This window comes from Notolepis coatsorum (genome assembly GCF_963971535.1).
Source record: "Notolepis coatsorum genome assembly, contig: SCAFFOLD_1869, whole genome shotgun sequence".
In the NCBI taxonomy this organism is placed as follows: domain Eukaryota; kingdom Metazoa; phylum Chordata; class Actinopteri; order Aulopiformes; family Paralepididae; genus Notolepis; species Notolepis coatsorum.
The window spans coordinates 1-25,522 of NW_028171376.1; the positions used below are offsets into that span (position 1 = coordinate 1).

A 25,522-nucleotide genomic window follows, 5' to 3' on the forward strand; every position below is an offset into this window, starting at 1 on the left:
TCAGCTTGGCGCATTGTCGCTGGTAACAGATGAGCTCCAACAGGAGATGGAGTCCTTCACATGCATTATGGATGGCCATAGTTAGATGAAGTCAGTTGATGCTGTGTGAGCCAAGATGCTGCAGAAAATGATGGGTGCTGATAAAGTCCTGGATGCAAACTCCAAAGGAGACATTGAACACCTGCCTCCCCCCAAGGTCTGTCTCATCCCACATGTACAGCGAGCCAACTTCATAGTCGCCTGCTACAAAAGAGCAGAACAGCCAATATTCAAGAGGCCCAAAGCCTATGATCAAAGTATGGACAGGGAAAAACAATGGATGAGGAGGTGTTAGAACCTGTCTGGACGGTTGGACCCATTCTCTGTCCTTCTCTTGTTGAGGTACTGGCCCAGAAAGTGGAGTCGGAAGAGCAAGAAGCTCTTGATAAGGAGGCAGATTATGCAAAAAATAACATGGATGAGGAGGATGGAGAGTACGAGTTATGAGGCGGAGGAAGAGATGGAGATCGAAGAGATAGACTGACAATTGTTTTAGTGATGATGATTAGTAGTTTAGGGTACAAAATACAAATAGAAAAAAAGACTTGAATGTTGTGTCAACAAAGAAGATATCCAGTCCATGATATCCAGTGCATATGAAAACATATAGTTTGAACCTTAACAATAAATAAATCACTGATCAAAATCGCATGGGAAAATGTGTTAATTTGTCTCTATATAATTGTTTATGCAAAACTATAATATTTAGGGCATAACAGCATGGAGACTATCTTTATTACAATATTATTTCCAATATTAACCTAAATCGATCTCGTCCAATGCACTACATTTCAGTAAAAAGGGAAAATAGAGATGTGATGTGTTTATTTTCAGTGTTTTTTGCTTTTTCTGTCCTGAAATTTAATCAAGATGTGTTTGAATATTAAAAATAACAATTGTACTGAATTCCTTGGGTCAAACTTGTTTAGGAAAATGTTTTAATTTGTTAACTTCAAAACTTATGCTTTTTTCTTTTTCAGGTTTTGGTTCAGGATAGGTGTAATAAAGGGTTAAAAATAAACCCCATGGGACATTATTCCAACCTGTTACCTGTCAGAATCTTAAAATAGACACTTCAACGATTAATAAAAAAAACAGGTGGTGAAAAAAATCCACCATATGCAGGTGGACCTATGTTTCCATCTAGACCAGGGGTGGCCAACCTTTTTTGAACCAAGATCTACTTTTTTATTTACCACCTAGCCCGAGAGCTACCAGCCAAAATTGTATATTGTAAGCCGTCATTTGAGGCTTTATAAAAGCAGCATAATGAACACAAATCTGTCAGTGCCGAGTCCGACCTCATCTTAAATAACAAACCGCATTGCTTGTTGTAGTTAACAAGGAGAGGAAGAGTTGATTTAGCATTTTTTTTTTTTTTTTTTTTTATATATAATCACATTTTATTAATCAAGATCTACTTGAAATCAGCCCGCGATCTACCTGTCGATCGCGATCGACTGGTTGGGCACCACTGATCTAGACTATAGTGGCTGTTCTGTATAGTTTAATTAGGAGCCTAATACTGCTTCTAATTTAAGGCTCACAATGACCTGTAACAATGAAATAGTATAGGCATATTATACATTTCCTGAATCCTTATGGTCCTGAGTGTTGTAGATATTGTATTTTGTGTCTCTGTTGCTCCTAGATGACACAAGGCTAAAAGATAGTATATCATTTAGGGCGAAAATCGTGTAAAAATTTGTGTTGACTGTTCAAAGAGCTCCAGTGACCTCTATATTGGTCAGAAAGATTCACATCTTAGCTTGAATGAAAGATGACATAGTCCCCTTTAAAATTATACCAAACACAATATTGTGAAACATTGACAGATGTCCTCTACGTGAGTCTAAACAGGATATGCGCCAGCATCTGAAATGCAATTACCTGAGAGGGTGGGTATACTTCATGACTTGATAATTATGATAAAGCTACCACTCTGGAACGGCTATCATACCAAAATATCATCTACAGACATAGATCTTTGAAAAAATTATATGTACGTTTATTCACCCTGAGAGGCACCGACAAGTGAAATTTTGGCCTCTGGCCCATGGATTATTAGGGGGCTTTCACACCAGCCATCGGGGTCGAATCAGAGCGCGATCGCACCAAAATATCGCGTGATGAGAACGCTCCGTCCCCGGGGACGCTGATTCGCTCCAAACCTGGACCGCTGGAATAGGTGGTATCGACGACGGAGCGGGGCGTGGTGTGCAAGCTTACTGTAATGCTTTCATGCTTGCTTGAATTTTGGGCAGATAAAAACATGCAGCAACAACTGGACAATACCCACAAAAACGATATTTATGGGCAATTTGGCGAGTTCAGACCTCAACCAAACAAGCATGTTGAGCATCACGGCTCAGTGGATGAAAACTTCGAGATGAAGCCACGTTACAAGCCCAAGACTTCCCTGGCTCGCATTAGGTCTGGCAATTTTTTTGCCATTGCTATGTCTATACATTGCTTTCTTGTTCGAATGCATTTATTTCTATAGACCAGTGGTGCCCAACCAGTCGGCCGTGATCGACCGGTAGATCGCAGGCTGATTTTCAAGTAGACCGCAGGATTATTTTTATATAACATCGAGTATGTTGTCACGGCTGAGATGAGACTTGCTTTAGCGCAGAGCTTTCCTCTCATTTCATTATAGACACAGACCAGCGCGGACCTTCAATGACATGCAATTGTAATTTCATTAGACACAGACCAGCGCGCACCTTAAATGACATGCAATATAATAATTGACGCGAGCAATGGGCTAACGTTAGCTGCTAACGAAGTTATCCCATGACTAGGCTAAGCTAACTAGCGTTAGCCGCTAACCCTGGAAAACGCTCAAAGCGGACTCCACGACACCAGTTCCATTCGTGAGGAAAGGGGGTGGGTTATATTGACACGGCTTGACAACAGAGTTTCAAAGATAACTTCATATTTATTGGTTATTCGTTTGAATAGTTTCTTTATATCGGGCATCCAGTTTCCATCACCATGTGTTCAACTCTTCATGTGCTGACGTTCGAGTGTGACATCATCGCCTAGGCAGCTTACACGCTCAAAACGCAAACCGTAAACAAAACCCGAAGCGAACCAAGGTTGCAGTGTGTACACAAACCAGAGGGGGGAGTTCGCATTCAGGGACGCCTGAATACTTTTACCAACGGATTTCCAGTTCCGCATTCTGCGCTCTGATTGGCCACTGACGTTTCTGGTCGCGCCAATCGTGTAACGGCAAGTTCTGCCACCGGTTAAGCTTAGGCACTCTTTCGAAGTTGGTTAAGGTTAGAGTTTGTCTTAGAGCAGGGCGATAGAACACCAGCCCTGATTCCAAACTCTAAGCTTAACCAGTGATAAACTAGGCGTTAGGTCGTTTGCTGCTGTTCGAGGCGGAAATGGGCGCGTCACGCGATTGGGCGCACATGTCACATGACCAGAAACGTCTGGCCAATCAGATCGCACCAGAAACCTCAGTGGCCAATCAGATCGCAGAACGCGAACGCAGAACTGGAAATCCGTTGGTAAAAGAATAGACTCCTCAGGGACGGAGCGGAGCACCCTTTCCTAATGAGAAAGCCCCCTTAAAGTGCTTGATTCTTTTTACAAAAAAAAGTCGAGGCCTGGAATTCCTTAATTAAACAGCCCATTTTTTAACAAGGTGCTTAAAAAGTCTTTTAATGCAAATCAACCATTCACATTGAATGTTTTGTTCATCCATGATAAAATTGTTCTGAATCAAGAAATATATATATTTTTTTATCAAATCTGATGGCTGTCTCGCGCACTCCAACTGCTTTTCCTCATTTCTTCGCGTGTGATGCTCTAGCTGGCAAGCAGGCCAAGAAGATGCTTGAAAGAAACAGCATTTAAAAGTGAATTGTATCCTTCGAGTGACATCCTTGAAAATGAAAAATAGTGCTTGGAAAAGTACTTAAAAGTCTGTGAATTTCTTTTTGCAATGTCTGTGGGAACCCTGATACAGTTTACCATGCCTCTAGCTCAACCTGTCAGGTTTTGCTCATCGAACTTCTGTCCTTAAAGGAACACACCAAGGGGAAATGTTGAACCACGTGTGTAAAACTATTTATAACGTCGTCTCTCCCCCCCCCCCCCCACAGGCCAACGTGATGCTGGAGTACGACATCGACGAAGCCCAGGCGCTCCTAGAGAAGAACTTAGCCACGGCGTCCCGCAATCTAGAATCACTAGAGGAGGACCTGGACTTCCTGCGAGACCAATTCACCACCACCGAAGTCAGTATCCTTCCACCCAAATGATCCGGTACCCGTGCAGTACGGGTGACGGCTGCTCCGAGGTACCGGGAAGTTCCGCTGAGATATTGCTGTGGTGTCACGTGTTTTCTCTTCCTACCTCCATCCTCCCTGGTTCTTGTTTTATTGTATAATATATAATAATAATAATATCTTAAATGTATATAGCGCAGGGCGCCCCAGTGGCAAACCACATAACGTGCTGAGTCGCGGCACGGCCGACCCGGGGTTCGATTTCCGAACCCGTCGTTATTTGTCGAATGTCTTCCCCCCACTCTGTCTCCCGTTTCACCTCTCTCTCTCTCTCTCTCTACTGGACTGCCCAGTAGAATAAAGCGTTAAACGCAAAAATAAATGTATATAGCGCCTTTCAGTTCAGGTGGACTGCCAATCGAAATTAGCCTTTTGGCAAAAATTGGGTGCATTTACGCTAAACATTTTTTTAATTAATGTACGCTGTCCCCCTTGAACAAATAAAGTAAACCTAAACCTTGCAGGAGACCCAAGGTGCTTAACAGGAGGGGGCAGCTAGGGGAAGGGGAACAGGGAACAACGTAACAACATAAGCAAAAGGAAAAAAGAAAAGAGGGAAATCAGGCAGTCATTTACAAATTTGGTGAAGAGGTGGGTTTTGAGTTGGGATTTGAAGGAGTGCAGGGATGTAGCACTAGGGATGTTTGGAGGGAGTGAGTTCCAGAGTGTGGGTGCGGCAACAGAGAAGGCTCTGGGACGGGGCACGAAAATTAGAGCCCGCCACCCGCAGATTTTAGGTTTGGCGAGTGAGACAGAGGTCTGTCCGCCATGTGGCGGGCAACCAAATAGTCATTTGAAAACCGATCGAAAAACATGATCCAATTCTTAGCGGAGTTCTCACTCGCTGACTTCTGTCTCAACACACAGACCTGCAGCGCACTGCTCCTCCTCCTCCTCCTGCCCCTCCCAAACCCGTGTAAACACAGAGGCTCCTATTGCATCGGGCAGTCTGCTGAATGCTCTAGCCTAGTGGGACCTCCGTGAGCTAACGTTAGCTACCGTTACAAAATGACCCAGTCAACTATAAACTTTTAGTTTAATACATGAGGCATTGTCTAACGTTATCTAGCCGGCTAGCTACTGTTAGCTCCTGATATCAACAAATGCTCCAGCAATAGTCTAGTAGTGCATGATACCTCCGTTGGCTAGGTAGCTCACGTTAGCTCACGTTAGCTCACTACGAAATGTCCCAGTAAACTAAATAGTTAACTGAGGCGTTGTCTTAACGTTATCTAGCCGGCTAGCAGTAGCTACAGATAGCTCCTGATATCAATGTCTTATAACATTGATTCGATGCGTATTCGAGCCCCTGGCTTCCATCGCATGAGGGCATGCTGAATGTGATTTGACCAAAGCAGAGTATAGGGGCCAGCTGCAGCGCCGGAGAATCCTTGCTGGAGCTGGAGGCTACTCGAGTATACACACAGACAATGGAGCTGTTTGCAGATAGCGAGCATTTTGACTTGTTGCGTGGTGGCGATGTCTCGCAGATAATACAACTACAAGTATGATTATATAATATATATATTTTATAAAAAAGAAATATATATATTTTTTTTTTAAACCAAAAACGATCGGTATCGGCCGATATGGCTCATAGACTATCGGTGATCGGTATCGGTGGCAAAAAACGTGATCGGGGCATCCCTAATTATGTTCTGTTATATTCTGTTTAACAGTAGGTTACAATTTAAGCTTAAGATTGAATTTACATGTATTGATTAATCAATCATCAATGAATATATTAAAATAATTTGCTTAAAATTTTACTCTGGCCTCTTATTTAAGTGTATTCTTCAACATAATACCCTATCTACTTGAAATTTACTGATTTCTTTTTATTATATATATGTGACACAAAAATGCCTTTTTTTGGCTGGTAAGAAATATGCTTGGCGGGTAGATTTTTCCCATCTACCCGCCACTGGCCGGTGAGTCAAAAAGTTAATTTCGTGCCCTGCTCTGGGACCAGTATGCCGTTTCATTGGTGCTTTTATTCCAAGTGCCCTTCAGTGCAATGAGTGGATATCTTTTTAGTCTGGTTCATCCAAGTAGGTGTCCAACCATTCCTGGATTCAGCCCTTGAATCACTAGCTGCTAGTTCCGCCTACTTTTTAATTATCCTGATTGGTGCAGGGTCTGGTCCATCTTATCCTGATTGGTGCAGGGTCTGGTCCATCTTATCCTGATTGGTGCGGGGTCTGGTCCATCTTATCCTGATTGGTGCAGGGTCTGGTCCATCTTATCCTGATTGGTGCCTTCTCCGGCCGGACCTTCAACCGTCGTCAGTTGCTAGGCAGTGTTTACTTGGCACGTTGCTAGGTAGTGTTTACTTGGCGCGTTGCTAGGTAGTGTTTACTTGGCACGTTACTAGGTAGTGTTTACTTGGCACGTTGCTAGGCAGTGTTTACTTGGCACGTTGCTAGGTAGTGTTTACTTGGCACGTTGCTAGGCAGTGTGTACTTGGCACGTTGCTAGGCAGTGTTTACTTGGCACGTTGCTAGGCATTGTTTACTTGGCACTAGGGCTGCAACAATTAGTCGACATAATCGACGACGTCGATTATAAAAAATCGTTGATGAGAAATTGTTGCGTCGATTAGTCATTAAAATTTTTTTTTTTTTTTTTGCACTACCTATCTTTGTGAGGGTGGCTTTTCAGGGTTCCAGACAACATCATAACATGATGATCCCATAGCAAATTTTGGACATTGAAAACATTGTTCCCCTGCAGGAGATGATGATCAGACTAGACACACAATACATTACACACGCACTCCTCTCACTCACACACAGCGATCAGAGTAAGACACACACATACACACTCCTCTCACTCACACACAGCGATCAGAGTAAGACACACACATAGGCCTGTCACGATAACACATTTTGCTGGGCGATTAATTGTCCCAGAAATTATTGCGATAAGTGATATTATTGCGGTTTTGAGAGAAATAATTTTTTTGAGAAATGTATTTCCCAAAAGTTTTCAATCAACTTTTTTTTTTTTTTACTAATATAATGATAATAGCATAATAATGCAAGGACACCGTTTCAAAGTGCAATAAACCTTTATTTAACATTGGAAGACATTTTAAATATCCTAAATTACTACCTAACCAATCAGATATGAGGTAGCGTCAGAAGCAGAGTAACCTCGTTCCCAGTTTTATCTCCGTGAGAGCAATGATAAAACGAGCAGAGCAATGTGTGTGGACAAGAGGCAGGTTGCTACGTTTACTGTAGGAAGGGGCTTTTATACCCATGTTTTTATTTTTTGCTTCGAAAAGAGGGACGTGGGACATTAGGTAAAATGGCTGTGCAGTATACAACCAAAAGCGGGACACCTGGTCACCCTAATTGTGGCTCGCGTTTGTTTACTGTGGCTTGCGGATTATGTGATGGGCAAGCTACTTGGAAAATGTAGTAAGCTACACTACCAGTTACTCTCGATTAAAATATAGCTCAACAATAATCAAATAAACACAAATATATACTATCTCTATTGGAATGGAGATTTTTCAGCACAGGATAAACTAGGGATGGGCAAAAAAAAACAGATCGATTGATCACATGATGTACTTGAGTACTCGTGGAGGAAAACGCTGTACAAAATAAACGTCTTTTCCTGTGTTTTAGACTTTGCTCTTTTATTTTGAAACCCACCGACCGGAAGTATTGTAGTTATTATCCTAGCAGAACCTATGAGCGGACAACTTGTGTCGTCCGGTTCTGTGTTTTTGAGCTAATGATAAAACAAATGTTGAGATTGTTGGTGAACAACTAACTTTAGGTTAGTTTTAACGTTAGCTACTAACGTTAGATGCAGCTACTACAGGCAATCAACGATGAGGAGGAAGCGTCATAGCATCAACGCTAGATCTTTAATCTTTATTTAGCAGTCCAGTTTCTCCGGGCAGTAGCGTATAGCGTTTGTTCACGCTACATCACTACTTGGGTCTAAAAATAGCTACACTACAAAGAACGCTACTTGGTTCAAAAGGAGCGACGCTACCATCACGCTACTGAGAAATGTAGTTAAGCTATGTAGCGTTGCTACTGCCCAACATACGCATGGTGCTCACAGGAGCACTCTGTAGTAACGTCAGCGGCCCGCCTCCCCACACGGAGAGGTACTGGTTCCCGCCTCATTAAAACAAACACGCAAATAGCAATTAATTGCGCCCGTCAAAATCATTGCATTAATTTTCATTATTGCGCGATAAATTGATTTATTGCTTATTGCAACAGGCCTACACACACACACTCCTCTCACTCACACACAGCGATCAGAGTAAGACACACACACATTCACACTCCTCTCTCACACACAGCGATCAGAGTAAGACACACACACATACACAAATTACACAGTACACACCTCTCACTCACACAGCGATCAGAGTAAGACACACACACAAATTACACAGTACACACACTCCTCTCACTCACACAGCGATCAGAGTAAGACACATACACACACACACACTGACTCCTCTCACACACAGCAAACAAAAGTTATTTAAAGTACACTTCCACTTTAATTTGTATTATTTAATTTATTTATCTTGTTATGAGTGATTGCTGTATTGTTCTTCAAATACATTTTCATTTAAAGTGGCTTAAAGATCCAAATTCAAATGTTTCATGAGTCATTATTTTAATTTGCTATGGGATCATCATGTTATGATGTTGTTGTTTGGTCCTGACAAGAGTCTCAAAGTCTGGGGTGATGGTAGACAAGCAACTCTGAGGTCATGCTCAATGTCCAATCTGTTCCTCTGCTCTGTCTTCAGCTGGACCAGAGCTGAGAAGCCACTTTCACAAAGATAGATAATTTTAAAAAAAAAATCCTTTTTTTTTTTTTTTTTTTTTTTTTTTTTTTTTTTACATTGGTTTTCGATTAGTCGACTAATCGAAAAAATAATCGGCAGATTAGTCGACTACCAAATTAGTCATTAGTTGCAGCCCTACTTGGCACGTTGCTAGGTAGTGTTTACTTGGCACGTTGCTAGGTAGTGTTTACTTGGCACGTTGCTAGGTAGTGTTTACTCGGCACGTTGCTAGGTAGTGTTTACTTGGCACCTTGCTAGGTAGTGTTTACGTGGCACGTTGCTCTGTAGTGTTTACTTGGCACGTTGCTAGGTAGTGTTTACTTGGCACGTTGCTAGGTAGTGTTTACTTGGCACCTGTTGTGTCTGTTGACCAGAATAATAACAACAACGGCTGAAATCGTCCAGAATGGAAGAACTTTTCAGACTGAATGAAGAAGTGAAACGGAATGCAATTCACCCATCTCGAACCCTGCCCTCTTTTCCTGATCATCCAATCACAAGCGGAGGAGTGGAGGATCAAGAAAAGAGGGTGCGAGGGTTTTTGAGATGGGTCAATTAAATCTGAGAAGCCAGCTCGATCTCGCTTAAAATGTGTAAATAAAGTACTAATCGACCACAGGATGACGTATTGTACGTTATGTTACAGCCATAATTTATATATTGATGTATTTATGAAAATGTACAATGTGTACGTGTTATCGGACAAGTAAGTAAAAAAAAATCTACTTTGCATTTGATATATTGCAAATATATGCCATCACACACACTGGCATTTAAAGGGTTAGAATTATAAAATTAATGTGGTGTTATCATCAGGGCTGAAGTTGAATAAAATATTGTATTTTCAATCTGACATTAAAAAAAACTGAAACAAGACAATACCTTATAAAAAGTGAACACTGGAGGATAATCAACCATTGTTTCAGTGCATTTAGGAGTTTGCTGGTAACATTCACAGTATAGGATTATGGTAATTTACCAAGACAATACCTTATAAAAAGTGAACACTGGAGGATAATCAACCATTGTTTCAGTGCATTTAGGAGTTTGCTGGTAACATTCACAGTATAGGATTATGGTAATTTACCAAGACAATACCTTATAAAAAGTGAACACTGGCTGATGATAACCAACCATTGTTTCAGTGCATTTAGGAGTTTGCTGGTAACATTCACAGTATAGGATTATGGTAATTTACCAAGACAATACCTTATAAAAAGTGAACACTGGAGGATAATCAACCATTGTTTCAGTGCATTTAGAAGTTTGCTGGTAACATTCACAGTATAGGATTATGGTAATTTACCAAGACAATACCTTATGAAAAGTGAACACTGGAGGATAACCAACCATTGTTTCAGTGCATTTAGAAGTTTGCTGGTAACATTCACAGTACAGGCACGTCACATGATCAACTACAGGGCATATCTTACTTGGTCTCTCGCATCGATGACTGCATTGTCCATTGATAAATGGATGAATCGCCAGATGATCTGTGGACCAAAAAATATCCAATACATGCTTCCAAAGTATATAAATAAGAGGCCAATGGACTGCATTAGAAAAGTGTGGTATGTTACCTACAGTATATACTTTTATAAACTGGGTGACTGTCAGCAACCATTGGTTCTGTGCAAACGGTAAAAATGAGGGGGGAAAAAGATAAATAAAAAAATAAACCATATACACACACAATGCAAATGATGAATGGAGTCGACACAGCTAGATCGCTAACATAACGTCTCATCTGCAAGTGGTCCAAACATGCCTATGCAATATCGACAACCGTGGCCCAAATACATGTGTTCAACGCATTTGTCTTGTACAGAAAACAGTGCAACTACCCATACACTATACTATACTATACTATACTATACTACTCTCAGCTAGCTATACTATGTACCGGTACACATGATTCTGTCTGTATCACACAATGATGGATTATTTAGAAGTAATCTGTACTTCTGTGTGCCGGATTATTTAGAAGTAGTCTGTACTTCTGTATGACAACTAATAAAGAAACTATTTAGAGAAATCCCTCTTTGTGTGGTACAGAGCGAAGCATTTGTCACGATGCAGGGGGACTTTGCACGATGTGCAAAAATATCTGGTCTCACTCCTGATGCCACGCCTACTGCAGACCCGACATTTCCTACACGGTAGCTTTTGCTTGGGGGTGGCTTTGTATGCAACCATTACATGCTTCACAGAGCCACCCACTAATCTGCTCTGCGGGTCCCCCAGTGGGGCCCTAGGGTCATGCTGCCCATCACGCCCCACCTGCTCAGCCCCTGCCTCCTCCTCATCCCCACCCCCTGCCTCCTCCTCACCCCCACCCCCTGCCTCCGCCTCCATCTCCGCTGTCACCCCAGGAATCTTCTTCTCCTGACCCCCTGTGTAGGTCCGCGCCACAGCCCTGGTGAACCGGAAGAGGTTGTAGTAATGCCCTTGTGGGTGCTTGCTTTTGTACAAGACAAAAGCGTTGAACACACATATTTGGATCAGATACATCACAAACATTTTGGTCCACTTTCCAGTCTTACGTGTAACCGGATAGTACGAGAGGTTTTTATCCAGCTGATCGACGCCGTTCATGAATTTATTGTACGACAAGATTGATGACGGCTTGAGCATCTCCACCCTCAGCGCTTTGCCCTTCTTCTGCTTCTTCCACACCTTCGCCATTTCCATGGTGTCCTCGTGGTAGCTGCTGATGGTCTTCACGATCCTCTTATCGCGCCATGCCACGATCAGGACCTCCTTGTTGTTGACCGCAATGCGCTCCCCCACACCGATGTCACGTTTGGTCAAGTTCTTGATGATGGCTGGCTCCCCCCGGTGCTTCCTGAGGGTACCACAGACGTCGGTCCTCAACTGTCGGAGCCTGGCGGACATGCGTACACTGTTGTAGAAGTTATCCATGTACAGCGTATATCCGGCCCCAGACAAACGTCCTATATCCGGCCCCAGACAAACGTCCAAGCAGACCGACGACCGTGTCCCCCAGGAGCGAGCCTTCCCGGCAATATGGCTTAAATGCAAAGCAATATCCTGTGCGTGATTCGCACAGGAAGTACGACTTGATGCCATACCGGGTTGGCTTGTTGGGGTTGTAGACCCGGAAGGTCAGGCGGCCTCGCCATGCCATCACCCCCTCGTCAATGGCGAGCTCACGTTCGGGCTGGTACAGTTCCTTGCACCTCGCGTTGACATGGTCGACTACAGGGCGTACCTTACACAATTTGTCTCTGACTTCCAGGGATGTATTGTCCGCAAAGTGGAGGAATCGCCAGATCAATTGATACCGGTTGCGTGGCATGGTCTCCGAGTAGTACGGTGTGTACATCATATCGTCGGTGGTCCACATCATGTCCACGCGAGGCTTCCGAAGGACACTGCTGAGGAAATTGAGTCCAAGGAACTTCTTCAGCTCCTTCAATGTGAGGGCCTTCCAAAGCAGTGCCCTGCTACTGGTTAGCGTGGGATCCAGCCGGGCAATGGACTGATCAGCGTAGAGGTTGGTCTGGGCAACAATGGAATTGAGAAAAGCATCCGTCAGGAACAGATCTAGCCATTTTGCAGGCTTGTACGATTGCAGTGCCGCGGCGTCCTGGAGCAACCCCGGTTGGGCTGTGAAGGGGATCCTGTGAGGCACCCAGCCCTCACGAGACCAGGCATTCTCCTCTTCCTGATGGATCGCAGCCCTGCTCTTCGCTCCTCCGCGTCGCACGCCACGACCTGTCAATTATACAAATATACTATAACACCCCTACTGTAGACAAACATTCATATGCCACGTAGTTACAAACTGTGTGTGAGTGAATGAGTGAGTGTGTGTGGGGTTCAGATGTCAGAGCTGGACGTGGTGTGGGAGTCCGAGGTCAGAGCTGGAAGTGGTGTGCAGAGTGAGGCCAACTTACCGCTCTTAGATGTGCGTTTCCGCCCTGCAACGGGTTCCGGCATGTCCAGACTAGCATCCAGTTCTAGAATCACATGATGTAATACATTACACTAGGGCAACGTATTGTCATTTTATTTACATGATATATATATATATATATATAGCATTATGTGTTATATTTTATGTACAATTACCTGCAGGAGTAGAATGTGATCCTATGTCGTTGCCAGTCTCTGCGTCACTCTCTGCGGAGTCTGCGCCAGAATCTGAATTGGATTAAATTCATTCAGTAAGTAAGTCTCATAAAACACAATAGTAATACATTTACATACATGAATGTAGTTAGTACATACCCAAGCATGTTGGTGTACCAGCGCCGGACTCTGTGTCGGATCCTGTATGAACACAAAATAAATCAGCGGCCATTGTACATCAAAGCATGTACATGTACGTGTGTGTGTGTGTGTGCAGCACATGGTGGCCTATATATAGTGTGTGCTATCAATGGAATTGTGCTACATGCTATGCTACACAATCCATGCATATATAGGCCACCATGTGCTGCACACACACACAAAGATCAAAGGGCATGACCCCTATCCAACAGCTTTGAACTTGCAGCACATGGTGGCCTATATATGCATGGATTGTGTAGCATAGCATGTAGCACAAATCCATTGATGGCACACACACACACAAAGATCAAAGGGCATGACCCCTATCCAACAGCTTTGAACTTGCAGCACATGGTGGCCTATATATGCATGGATTGTGTAGCATAGCATGTAGCACAATTCCATTGATAGCACACACACACACAAAGATCAAAGGGCATGACCCCTATCCAACAGCTTTGAACTTGCAGCACATGGTGGCCTATATATGCATGGATTGTGTAGCATATGCACAATTCCATTGATTACAGCACACACACACACAAAGATCAAAGGGCATGACCCCTATCCAACAGCTTTGAACTTGCAGCACATGGTGGCCTATATATGCATGGATTGTGTAGCATAGCATGTAGCACAATTCCATTGATAGCACACACACACACACACACAAAGATCAAAGGGCATGGGCACATGGTGGCCTATATATGCATGGATTGTGTAGCATAGCATGTAGCACAATTCCATTGATAGCACACACACACACACAAAGATCAAAGGGCATGGGCACATGGTGGCCTATATATGCATGGATTGTGTAGCATATGCACAATTCCATTGATTACAGCACACACACACACACAATCAAATATATAGCACATGGTGATGCCTCTGCCTCTAGTCTATAGCATGCAACTATCGATTTGAACATGCATGCTCAAGGGACTTACCCTTCGCCCCTCGACCACCACCGCGTCCCCCGTCGGACTCGTGAGATGAATCAGAACCATAATACCTCCGTCCCAGATCGATATCCTCGTCAGATGACTCCGGAGCTATAATAAATGCATACCTGGGTTGGTTGGCGAACTAACGTTACATATTCACAGTATACAATGAATCAATTAGCATTAGGTAAATCATCATCAAATATACACGTTTCACACACACACAATCCTTACCTGGTGGTTCCCAATCGGCGCTCCCATCAGATTCATGGGCCGTTGAATCGCTGTCCGAGGACTCGGCTGAAGAAGATATCAGCACAGCAGCCACCTTCCTCTTCCTCGAACTGCGACGGGGAGAGCCGGTCCCGGGGCGAGACACGGTCTCACGGCTCTCTCCGATCGGAGCTACCAAAGGTCCGGTCGTTGGTGCTGCTGCTGGAGCTACCAAAGGTCCGGTCGTTGGTGCTGCAGCGGCGGGTCCAAACGCCAGCTTCGTTTGAACAAACCGATCCGCTGTCGGTCTGTCGCCTCTCTTACCTACACTACGTCTCCTCATACTGATCTAAATGGAACTACTAAATGATCAAACTACTATTACTACTACTGAAATATACTACCTAGACTACACACTAATCCCTCACAATAGTACTACTACTTAGCACGACTAAGTACTTCTAAAGCACAGCTGAAACCTTACAATTATTCTGATACTACCACTATACTGTATAAAACTATAAATATAGACTATAGGCTGATCTCAATTCAAATATCTCTCTCTCAATCTCTATCGCTCTATCTATCTCTCTCCCTCCAAAACCTCGTCGATTCTGGGATCCCGCTAAACTTTTATACCTGTGGTCACACTGGTCAGGTATGCTGGCCAATCAAATGCCAGATTCATTGTGGGGTGCAATATTCATTACCTTGTGATACAGTGTTAGAAAATAGGGGGACACTGCCACCTAGTGTAATTTGAGAGGAAATGCAGTTTCCTGTTCAAACTCTCTGCCAAAAGCTCTGCGGTGAAGTTCAGACAGGGAAAATCGAAAAAAGATGTAAACAGAACAAAGACTAGTTACGGCGTCTTCGGCAACTTGAGCATGGCGGGGAAGGACGCCTAAACTCGTCTTCTGGCAGTTAAAGTGTTAACGTTATATAGTTACACATTCAATAACATCAGCGTATTTACCCAAACATAGCAACGTCCGATGACGACATAGATAGCAAGCATTATACTGTTCATATCTCAGCCCGTGCTGAGTTGTGCATGCCCATTCTGCGGTCTGTTAATAAAGTTTTCAATCAGACAGATGTATGGAAAGGCTTTTATTATAACATTCGTTGCAGTAAAATCGTTATGCTTCGTTTAGTCATGCTGCGGTGCGCTGGTAATCACTCGTCGGCCGCGGGGAGCTGTTGTTGTTGTCGTTGAGCTGAGCTCTCGTCAAAATCAATGGAGGACATTCAGGAATGTAAAAAAAGAATAGCGCTTGCCGATTGGTGCTAAGAACAGCAGGGCGGGTGCAAGCGGTGTGACGTAATTGGCAGACTCGACTGTCGATCAAAATTATTCTGTTGCCGGCTAAATGATTGAATGAATGAAAACGTTATTAACGATTGCAGAATGGGTACACTACAGTACAGCTCAATACAACAACAGTGGACTGGAGGATGAAGACCAGAAAAAGACTTTCAGCTTTTTTACATAAGGGTCCTCCATTTTCAATTCATCAAAACATTTAGAGACATACAAATATACAGTAGTTTCATAAAAATGCTAAAATGCTATTGATTGATTGATTTAAAACTTTATTAACATATTGCAGAATGGGTACAGTACAGCTCAATACATACAATTGTTAAGGGGATGCAGACCAGAGAAAGACTTTCATCTTGTTTACATCAGGGTCCCCCATTTTCAATTAATCATATTTCATATCTAAATCGTATAATATCTCATTGCTAAATATATGCAATATATAATCTAATAATCCAATAATCTAAATCTAATATATAATATAAAAATGCTAAATGCATGGGTATTTTATTTTGTCTTTAATGTTAGCTTGCAAACTCAAATACTGTCTTGGTAAGCCTCATAATGAATTGTTTGGGGGAAAAAAGAAAAACATCGTGATGTGTATCGCCGAAAGGTCCGAAAATATTGTGATATCATATTTAGGCCATATCGCCCAGCCCTAGGGGTGCCTTAGTCTAGTGGTGAGAGCTGTGTTTGTATCAGGGTGGGTGTCTTAGTCTAGTGGTGAGAGCTGTGTTTGTATCAGGGTGGGTGGGTGCCTTAGTCTAGTGGTGAGAGCTGTGTTAGTATCAGGGTGGGTGTCTTAGTCTAGTGGTGAGAGCTGCGTTTGTATCAGGGTGGGTGGGTGTCTTAGTCTAGTGGTGAGAGCTGTGTTTGTATCAGGGTGGGTGTCTTAATCTAGTGGTGAGAGCTGTGTTTGTATCAGGGTGGGTGTCTTAGTCTAGTGGTGAGAGCTGTGTTTGTATCAGGGTGGTTGTCTTAGTCTAGTGGTGAGAGCTGTGTTGTATCAGGGTGGGTGTCTTTGTCTAGTGGTGAGAGCTGTATTTGTATCAGGGTGGGTGCCTTAGTCTAGTGGTGAGAGCTGTGTTTGTATCAGGGTGGGTGTCTTAGTCTAGTGGTGAGAGCTGTGTTTGTATCAGGGTGGGTGTCTTAGTCTAGTGGTGAGAGCTGTGTTTGTATCAGGGTGGGTGTCTTAGTCTAGTGGTGAGAGCTGTGTTTGTATCAGGGTGGGTGTCTTAGTCTAGTGGTGAGAGCTGTGTTTGTATCAGGGTGGGTGTCTTAGTCTAGTGGTGAGAGCTGTGTTTGTATCAGGGTGGGTGTCTTAGTCTAGTGGTCAGAGCTGTGTTTGTATCAGGGTGGGTGTATTAGTCTAGTGGTGAGAGCTGTGTTTGTATCAGGGTGGGTGGGTGGGTGTCTTAGTCTAGTGGTGAGAGCTGTGTTTGTATCAGGGTGGGTGTCTTAGTCTAGCGGTGAGAGCTGTGTTTGTATCAGGGTGGTTGTCTTAGTCTAGTGGTGAGCGCTGTGTTAGTATCAGGGTGGGTGGGTGGGTGTCTTAGTCTAGTGGTGAGAGCTGTGTTTGTATCAGGGTGGGTGTCTTAGTCTAGTGGTGAGAGCTGTGTTTGTATCAGGGTGGGTGTCTTAGTCTAGTGGTGAGAGCTGTGTTTGTATCAGGGTGGGTGTTAGGGTGCATCAAATTGCAATGCAAAAATTTTATCTCAACATATCAATCTGTGTGGGGTTGCATTCTGTTCGGACAAACATAAAAATGATTTGTGCAAAGTTTGGGAAAGATTTGTTGAGATTTAGAGGTACCACACAGCATGTGAAATATATGAAAATTGGCCTTTTTGGGCGTTTTACTAGATAACATGACAAGGCAATTAAAAAAACGGCAAGAAATAGTTTTTGAGAACAACATTTATTAACCCTAACATTTAAGAACAAAATGTTTGATAACAACATTGAAATAGTCTTTCAAACATGTCTCAAGCATCCTAGAGTCCTAGACCTGGTCCAGCTTGCGCTTGCAGCAGCGAAGATTTGGCTGTGTTGAGCGGTCATGCTCAACTGCCTGTAGCACATTCTGCAGGTGCTCCTCGCTCCTGGCTGCTGCCACAAAGTCTGACGTCAGTTTGACGCCACGCTCGGCACAGTCATTCACAACATTGATGGCACGTACATTCACTGCACCCATCTGAAATGCTGTACTGGTAACCCAATCCTCTACATCCAGTGAAAGAAACGCGGGATCGATGTGCAGCAGGTGCATGCCGAACCAGCAGTCTGGGTTGGCGAGGTCAGCCAAGCTGGTGGTCGGCGAGAGGGTTGGAAACTTTGGCTTGCCGAAGCCAGTGCCAAAGCGGAGCTGTGGGGCTTGCATGGATATATCAGCCGGCTTGTGCTCCAATATAGCATCTGCAAGTGCGCGCCGCTCGCCAACTGGCACCTTGGTGCTGAAGAGTGCCAGGGGCAGCATCTCGCCTGACAGGTACCATAGGTGCCGCTTCAGCGCCTTAATCGCTGATGCTGCGATGCCCTCGTCAACAGACTTGTATGCGTACAGGTTGTGGTAGAGTGTAAGGTCATTCCATGCTGCATCTACGGCCGTGTCGCAGGTCAACCACCACGTTGCGTAGATGTGCGTGATGACGTTGGCAAACGCCAGAATCTTCAGCACCTGCTGCTGCGTAGTGATGGTCCCCTGAGGAAGCAAGGCAATGTGCTGCTCCATCAAGGCCAGCTTGAGAGTGTAGAGCAGCTTAGCCATCCACCGCGCCTTGTGCAGTGCTCCCGGTCGTTGGAAGTTAACTGGAGTGTGCTCTGCACTGTCTGCACTCAGATACACAAGACATAGCTGCACGAACTCGCGATAGTCGCCTCGCTTGTAGTCGAGCACTCCTGCAGCGCACACAATTAGTTCAGCACGCAACTTGCCCAGGAACGGTGTTTCGGCATCGCCAGGAATGTAGCGGGCCAATGGGCCGCTGTCCTTGTGTGGCAACAGGTTCCCGTTGTCGCGCAGACGTGTAAACAATGTAACCTCTGGCGAGCGTGACGTCTCCACCTTGAGGTCAGTGAAGATGTGGCTGAGGAGCACCTCGCCGATGTGGTGCCGGCACCCGGACCAGAGCAGTGGTCGACCCAGTGAGAGCTGGATGGCAATGCAGGCTGCCGTGAGATGGCCAGTGTTTGACGCGGTGGTGTCAAATGCCATGTTGACAACCTGATCGGTGCAGCACCAGTCCTGCAGCAGCTTGCATGTCAGCCGGGCAATGATCGTTCCACATGCCTCATCAGTCCCCTTCATGTATGCTGGCACACCAAGCAGTTTGAGCCGCTCCGCGTCTCCGATCACCACTGTCAGACGCTCCTCCAACTGGCGCACATTGTTGAGCATTGGCGTCAACTTGCTGTCCCAGTGCAAGGTGCACATGGGAGGTGGTGTCCACTGTTCTTGCTGGTCCTCACTGATGGCCTGCAACACGTGGCGGCGCGCTCGGTCTGCTGTTGCGTAGGATGTGGAGACCATTGCCGAATTGCCACCGGATTCCTCGATCAGACCGCGCGTGAAGGCAGCCTGCTGCATTGGTGTGATCTTCAACCGTGTAGCCAGTGACACAAGACTCGGCCGGCTGAGAATGTCTGATGGAATGAAGGCTGTGGTGCCAGTCTTCTTACGCTCACGGGTGGGTGTGTTCTCAGCCGGTGGAGCAGCTGTTTCATTTGCATTGCTGTCTTCATCACTTTCGCTTTCCAACACCACCGCCATGCTGGACCTCGCAGTCATCTCCTGCTGCTCCTTGGTAAAGCATGCCTGCTGCGCTGCTTCACGCTCCTGTCGCCGCTTCAACTTGGATTGCAGATTGGCATCCAATGCTCCAAATGTGGCCACTCTGTCGCCCTTCATGCTGGCCAGGAAAGCAATGTCCTCTGGATCACAGATCAGCTCCTCTGCATTTGGAGACCACAGCGGGAATGTGGCATCCAGCTTGTGCTCCATTGCGTCCACCAGTCGAGCTGTAGCCTCACTGGAGCGCCTGGCCTTTGGAATTTGCCGCAGCTTGTTGCTAGCATTGACAAGCGCTACTATCTTGACGCATGCTCGACGATCACTCACCATTGGAATATTGGCCTTTCCATAAAATGGCTGCACCTGCTCCAAAACGTCCTTAGCCGCATGGAACCGTGACAAGGCTCCGGTCAAACCTGGCCGCTTGGCATGCAGTTGCGTGTCGCAGTTGTACAGCATGCACCGCAAGATCTGGCGACCACTTGGCAGTTTGGCACCAGTGATGATGGCATCTGCATTGGTTATGCTGGGGCCCAGACCAAAGACCAGGCTGCGGCTGCTCTGGCGGGAGCCTAAGGGCGGCGACGCCATCTTGTGAGAACTGGATAGCTGGAGATATAGTTGGAGAGCTGGATCATGTGGTGGGTGATGGTGGAGTTGGGGGAATTGAGTAAACTGTGATGCAGAGCCACACAGGTAAAGCTATTTATAGGCCCATCCCGCCCATCCCCCCAAAAATTGCAGGACCAGGTGCGAGATGAAACAATGTTGCAACTCACACACACACACACACACACACACAGACACAGACACAGACACAGACACACACAGACACTAACAGCAGGCCATGTTGGGAGAGGGCAGCATGTACTGATGTACCGTTGCACATCTAAATCACCTCGTATTGCAAAAATATTTTGCATGTATTGTTTTTACATGGATGGTAACACTTTTAGCACCCATACAAATCAATCCGCTGGAAATGTGTATTTTGATGCACCCTAGTGGGTGTCTTAGTCTAGTAGTGAGAGCTGTGTTTGTATCAGGGTGGTTGTCTTAGTCTAGTGGTGAGAGCTGTGTTAGTATCAGGGTGGGTGTCTTAGTCTAGTGGTGAGAGCTGTGTTTGTATCAGGGTGGTTGTCTTTGTCTAGTGGTGAGAGCTGTATTTGTATCAGGGTGGGTGCCTTAGTCTAGTGGTGAGAGCTGTGTTTGTATCAGGGTGGGTGTCTTAGTCTAGTGGTGAGAGCTGTGTTTGTATCAGGGTGGTTGTCTTTGTCTAGTGGTGAGAGCTGTATTTGTATCAGGGTGGGTGCCTTAGTCTAGTGGTGAGAGCTGTGTTTGTATCAGGGTGGGTGTCTTAGTCTAGTGGTGAGAGCTGTGTTTGTATCAGGGTGGGTGTCTTAGTCTAGTGGTCAGAGCTGTGTTTGTATCAGGGTGGGTGTATTAGTCTAGTGGTGAGAGCTGTGTTTGTATCAGGGTGGGTGGGTGGGTGTCTTAGTCTAGTGGTGAGAGCTGTGTTTGTATCAGGGTGGGTGTCTTAGTCTAGCGGTGAGAGCTGTGTTTGTATCAGGGTGGTTGTCTTAGTCTAGTGGTGAGCGCTGTGTTAGTATCAGGGTGGGTGTCTTAGTCTAGTGGTGATGAGAGCTGTGTTTGTATCAGGGTGGTTGTCTTAGTCTAGTGGTGAGAGCTGTATTTGTATCAGGGTGGGTGCCTTAGTCTAGTGGTGAGAGCTGTGTTTATATCAGGGTGGGTGGGTGCCTTAGTCTAGTGGTGAGAGCTGTGTTAGTATCAGGGTGGGTGTCTTAGTCTAGTGGTGAGAGCTGTGTTTGTATCAGGGTGGGTGTCTTAGTCTAGTGGTGAGAGCTGTGTTTGTCAGGGTTTCCGTTAGAAAAGATTGTTGCCGGTCTCAGTGTCCGGTAGATTTCAATCTCAGTCTACCGGACAAATGGGATCAATTCCGGTCAGAGTTTATTGAGCTTAAAAACAATTGATAGGCAGGCTATATAAAGAATGACATCCTCAAGGCATTTATAATATTTTAACTTAAAACTAGGCTACTTTTGTGTATATACAGTCATTAATATATTCAAAAATAAAATAAGTCCCTCGAGACTTCGTGCTGCTGCCGACTTGAGGTGTCGGTGGGCAGTCTGCCCGACATTAATAAACAGCAGTCTGTTATAATCACATTTTTATGAGCTAACGAATTCCGTTATATTGGACATTTGTATTAATTATATCAAGCGAAGAACTGAGAAATTTGGCAGAGAGAGACAGCAACATTATCGTGGGTTTGCGTGATGACTATCTCCACCTCCCAACGACTTCAGTGCTGGATTTGCGAGAGCATGCAGCTGCAGAGCCAGCTGTGTTTTCAGGTCCGGTCTGGGGACCGCTCAGCAGCGCCCCCTACCCAACAGCTGAATTGCCAATGGCTGAATTGGAGTACTGCACTGTGCGGGCACAGCTCTGTGGGTTCTGCGGCTCTGCAGCTGCATGCTCTCGCAAATCCAGCACCAAGCTCCCGCTGACAACATCATTGTCATTATTAGACCAGCTTGGTGAAGCAACAATGAAACAAATGTAATGATTGTTTCGTTCATCGCATAGGCTATTTAATTTTAGCCTATTTTAATACAATTCAAATAATCAAATTGTGCTTAGAGGGAATTATTTTCACCGGACATTATGACCGGAGAGATTTCAATATTCGGACTTCAACAGATTTTGCCGGTCAAATACCGGTAATTACCGGCTAACGGAAACCCTGGTGTTTGTATCAGGGTGGGTGTCTTAGTCTAGTGGTGAGAGCTGTGTTTGTATCAGGGTGGGTGTCTTAGTCTAGTGGTGAGAGCTGTGTTTGTATCAGGGTGGTTGTCTTAGTCTAGTGGTGAGAGCTGTATTTGTATCAGGGTGGGTGCCTTAGTCTAGTGGTGAGAGCTGTGTTTGTATCAGGGTGGGTGTCTTAGTCTAGTGGTGAGAGCTGTGTTTGTATCAGGGTGGGTGTCTTAGTCTAGTGGTGAGAGCTGTGTTTGTATCAGGGTGGGTGTCTTAGTCTAGTGGTGAGAGCTGTGTTTGTATCAGGGTGGGTGTCTTAGTCTAGCGGTGAGAGCTGTGTTTGTATCAGGGTGGTTGTCTTAGTCTAGTGGTCAGATAACTCTCCCACGACCACAATCATTGTTGGTTCGACTCCCGGTCCCGTTTTTTTTTTTTTTTTTTTTTTTTTTTAATACTTTTACAGATACAAACTATAAATATTTTACTTATGTACCTTTTTTCCTGTGGTACTTTATTTACGTTTTTCTGACGAGATCGTGTTGGAGAATCGGGTCAGAATCAAACCCTGTCATCTTTGCATTTTCTGTGCCATACTCGGGGTTCACACAAGGTCCTTGAAGTGCTTAAATTACTTAAATTACCTGATAAATATTTCTTTTTAAAGTCGAGGCCTGGAATTCCTTGAACAGCCAATATTTTAACAATGTGCTTAAAAAGTCCTTGAAATTCAGTACAACCATTTCAAGCATTGAAAGTTTTGTTCATCCATGATAAAATTGTTCTGAATCAAGAAATAGAATTTTTTTAATCTAAAGTGTAACTAATTGTCAGAAATTGGTTTTAAGCCATAAATATTGGATCAGAAAAAACAGCATTTAAAAGTGAATTGTATCCTTTTTAAATGCCCCTTTTTAAAATAAGAAATAGTACTTGTGAAAGTACTTGAAAGTCCGTGAATTTCATTTTGCAATGTGTGGGAACCCTGTGATACTCTTCTTCTGCATTTAAGCTCCACAGGGCCGTCGTCGTGCAACGCATCGTCCTTAACCGGCTCCTCTCAGACATGGCACGCGTCTACAACTGGGACGTGAAGAGGCGGAGCCGAGAGAACCTGCTCAAGTCGGCCGACAAGTCTTAATCACCGACAGGACGGCGACTGCACACGTCCCCTCCTTCAGAAACACCCTCTGCTCCTGCTCCTCCTCCTTATTTCACGTGTCTGTTCACAGCCAGAGCTGGGCAGAAAGGAAGATGTGTTTTTGAAAAATGGTCTGAAATGTTTCTGAAAAGTCGAGGTGCGCTCGATTTTTTAAGACCTTGGACCGGTGTCGTAGACGCCGGTGCCATAATATGCTATGGCAGACAAAATCAAGCGCACCTCAAAATCTGCTCTTTTGAATTATTCTTTCCTTTCTCCCCCCCTCCCCCCCTCCCAGATCTGGCTCGAACCTCCACCACTACTTTTATCTGTTGATTTGTTATTTTTTAAAGTATTTTTTCAAGTAAAAGCAAGCAAAAACCAAGGTAACGAGGCAGTTTTTTGTATTCTTTTTACATATGTATTAAGTATATACATTTTATTTTTGGAGGATCATCATCAACTACTCCTGTGTTTCATTAGTGATGTCCTGTTTCTTCCTAGTCTAGTCTTTTCTGACCCGTTCTTATTTTCCATAACTGCTCTTTGCCGTCACCATCACCACCGGAATACGTCCGGTTTGCCATGGCGCTTGCTTTAGTAGCTAACGAGGTGAAGGGAGACGACGATTCTAACAGGCTCACTTCAGTGGCGTGGCAAGAACACTCCTGGACCGGCGCCTTGTGGGAACTGAGTTCTGTTCAGAGTCCTGTAGAACGCTTAACGCTGACTGTTTACCACACTCCTACGCAGATCTGCCTTTGCGTCCGCGCGTCCACAGCCTGCCAAATGGCTCTGCCCCCAAGTGCTGTATGACCGTAACCAGATCTGGACGTCATCCGCACAACCAAATTGGGTTGAATGAAATTGCAGCGATTATCTTTTGAATCGCATATATACACGCCGTCACACAAATAACCAAATATTATGCCTGAACATCGTAGTGATGTAGTTACCGGAGAACTAATAGACTTATCTTTTCTGCATAAGGAAACTATACTTTTATGGCTATTCGTCGCCATTTCCATGAACACGGTGAATAAAGTGACTGGGCAATAATATAATATTAGTTATTCAATATTATATTATTCAATGACTCAAATTATTCCAAACGGATTATTATTTATTCATTATGTTAAGGGTAAACATACGACCGGTTAGTTTACGTCCTCTTTGGGCATAGATGTTTGACAGATGTTTGACAGATGTTTGGCAGTGGAACGCCGTCCAGCTTTTCTGCATAGGAGTGTTGCCGTTTACTGGGATTTAGGAGATCTCCGTTGTGTTGATTCTGCATCTCCTCTGCTCCGTCCCTTCTCTCTCTCCATCTCTGCTCCATCCCCTCTCTCTCTCTCTCTTTCCATCTCTTCCTCTCTCCTCTGGTTCTCCCGTTTGTCGCTCTTTCTGTATTTATTTGTCCCGTTGTACCAATTAAACGATGAATGAAGTAAAAAAAGAAGATAATCTGGGCAAAGAGATGAGAACTAGACACGGTGGTCTGTGTCGTTTGTTGAATGAACACTGTGGCTCATTGGCTTCCGTTTCCCGGTTCCATCTGGAGACCCGCTTGTGGAGGAGGTGTGTAGCGAGCCGATCCGCCCGGTGCTGCCAGATGGGACATCGATGACCGAAGAGCAAAACCACCTATCTGCATAAAAAGAAAGTGGGGGGGACCCACAATACCCTGATCGGTATTGTTAACAAACACATAATATGGTAATAGAGACTTGTTTATTTTATTGGGTATCCTTCAAAACATTTCATTCTGCAAGAAAACGACACAAACACTTTCTGAAAAAGGTGATTTTTTATTTTCCAGTTAGGAGGTTTTGTTTTTCTGCCATCAAAATGTA

At 44.6% G+C, this 25,522-nt stretch overlaps 1 long non-coding RNA gene across 1 annotated transcript; it reads left to right on the forward strand.

The window, feature by feature from the left end:
- Positions 1–4,159: 4,159 nt before the first annotated feature.
- Positions 4,160–25,158, forward strand: LOC311248277. The gene is made up of 2 exons (XR_014620936.1): positions 4,160–4,299; positions 23,593–25,158. It is a non-coding gene; the product is annotated as an uncharacterized lncRNA (long non-coding RNA).
- The last annotated feature ends 364 nt before the right edge of the window (positions 25,159–25,522 follow it).